This window comes from Nannospalax galili, unplaced genomic scaffold (assembly GCF_000622305.1).
Source record: "Nannospalax galili isolate Female #2095 unplaced genomic scaffold, S.galili_v1.0 scaffold1082, whole genome shotgun sequence".
Classification (NCBI taxonomy): domain Eukaryota; kingdom Metazoa; phylum Chordata; class Mammalia; order Rodentia; family Spalacidae; genus Nannospalax; species Nannospalax galili.
Genome location: NW_008348580.1, coordinates 2,014,190 through 2,016,862, shown reverse-complemented (window position 1 = coordinate 2,016,862; position 2,673 = coordinate 2,014,190).

The following is a 2,673-nucleotide window of genomic DNA, read 5'->3' as shown; positions in this document are numbered from 1 at the left end:
ACAAAAGTCAATTCCAAATGGATCAAAGACCTCAATGTAAAGCCTGAAACGTTGAAACTGTTAGAAGAAAACATTGGCAATAACGTAGAGGAATGATTTAGAAACGATTTTCTAAACCAGACATCAATTGCTCAGGAAACAAGGGGAAGAATTAACAAATGGGACCTCATTAAACTAACAAGCTTCTGTACATCAAAGGAGGCACCCAGGGAAGTGAAGAGAAAACCCAGAGAATGGGAGAAAATCTTCATCAGCCACACATCTGACAGAGGCTTAATATCCAGAATATATGTCAAACTCAAAAAACAGAGAATCAAGACAAGAAGCAACCCAGTTAGAAGATGGGCTAAGGAGCTAAACAGAGAGTTCTCAAAGAAGAAGTAAAGATGGCTGTGAAGCATCTTAAAGATGTGTGTGTGTGTGTGTGTGTGTGTGTGTGTGTGTGTGTGTGTAGGTCAGAGGTCGACACTGGGTGTCTTCCTCTAACGCTTTTCACCTTATTTTGTAAAATATTTTATTTATTATTTTTATTTTATGGGTATGAGTGTAAGTGCACCCAGGTCCTCCGATGCCCTAGAGGGTCAGAAAGGGCATCGGATACCCTGGAACTGGAGTAACAGATGGTTGCTAGCTACCGTGTGTGTGCTGGGAATTGAACCTGGATCTTCTGCAAGAGCAGCCGGTACCCCTAACCTCTGAGCCATCTCTCCAGTCCCAGCTTCACCTTATTTTTGATCCAAGGTCTCTCACCGAACCCGGAGCTCATCAATTGAGCTCACGCTGCCAGCCACCAGGCCTGGCTTTTTACCAGGGTGTTGGCTATCCAAGCTCATATCCTCATACCTTTGCAGCAAGTACTTTACCGACTGAGCTGTCTCCCCAGGCCCCCTTTTTGGTTTCTTCATGGCATTTTCCTCTAAATATAAAAATGTTATTGAGCGTAAATTCTAGGTTATTTGCATGCAGCGCTTCTCAGACTGTTGTGATGGAGTTTGCCGTCAACCTGTTCCTGCTTTGTGTTTCTCTGGTTTTGTCAGCAGTACCCACTTCTACTCTGTGATCATGTGTACTAGTTTTCTTTCCTACTGCTGTGATAAAATTCCCTGACCAAAGCAACTTAAAGGAGAAAGAATTGATTCTGGCTTACAGTTCCAGATGAATAGAGTCCATCACGGCTGGGAATACACAGCAGTGGGCAGGGAAGGCATGTGGCAGCAGCATGCTGGCGGGTCACGCTGTATCCATACTCAGGAAGATGTGGGGCCAGGCTATGAAACCTCAAGGCCTGCCCCCAGGGACATACAGCCTTTAGCAAGGCTCTTCCTTCTAAAAGCTTCAGAAACATCTTTAACTCCCCAGCATCAGGTATATGGGCTTATTTTTACTTTATCTTAATCTCTTTTTATTCATTACTTGATTGCTTTGTTTGCTTTTGGTTTTCGTAAGATGGAATCTCATTATGTAGCTGCTCAGGCTGGCCTTGAACTTGCCTACCTCCTGCCTCAGCCTCCAGAATGCTGGGATTACAAGCTTGTGCTGCTATTCTGTGCCAAGCCATTTTTCAAGTGTATTTGTGACCTATATTTCCTATTTTGGGCCTCAGGATATAGCTCATCACCCACGTTCAGAGCCAAGCCTGGCTGTGTGCTTGTAATCCCAGTGCAGGGGGCAGGCAGAGACAGAGCCAGCCAGTCTAGCCAAATTAGTGTGCCCCCAGTCCCAGTGAGAGAGCCTGCCCAAAGATCAAGGTGGATAGCTGGACAGCTATTGAGAAATAGCACCAGAGTTTGAACTCTGATCTCTACATGCACCTGCACACCCACACGGGCAAACATATATGCACACAAAATATAAATAAATTTGTGTTTTTATCACCTTATGAATATTCCTAACAAACGCAGCTAATTCTTCTATTCTTGGATTCTGCAATTTCTATCAAATAATAAATATGAAGGCTTTTCCATTCATCTCTCTTCTCTTCTTGGTGTTTTTTTCCTCTTTGACTTTTCTGAATAAGCTTCTCAGCACTTTTTTCTAATTCACTAATTAGCTCTCCAGGTTAGAATTTACCTCATCGATTGCAGTTATATAATTTCATTGTAAGTTTGATGTTCAGGTTACATCAGTGATTCAACTTTTCCATTTGCTCTTGCTTTGCTCCTCATGTTGTTTCAAGATTTTCTGCCCTTTGTAACACAACATGGCAGGTATATCTTTGTTTATCCCCCTGGCCTAATTAATGTATTTTTGTAAAATTTCTTTCAAGATGTTCAATAAAATTAATTTTATCTTCAGTAAAAAAAAAGATGTTCAACATCACTAATAATCAGGGAAATGCAAATTAAAACTACTTTAAGGTTTCACCTTACCCCAGTCAGACTGACTATGACCAAGAAAACAAATGATACCAAATGTTGGAGAGGATGTGGGGAAAGGGGAACACTCATCCACTGCTGGTGGGGCTGCAAACTGGTTCAACCCCTATGGAAAGCAGTGTGGAGAACTCTTAAAAAACTACAAATGAACCTACCATTTGACCCAGTTATACCACTCCTTGGCATATACCCAAAGGACTCATCCTATTGCAGAGACACTTGTACATCCATGTTTGTTGCTGCTCTTTTCACAACAGCTAAGAGATGGCAGTGACCTAAGTGTCCCTCAATTGACAAG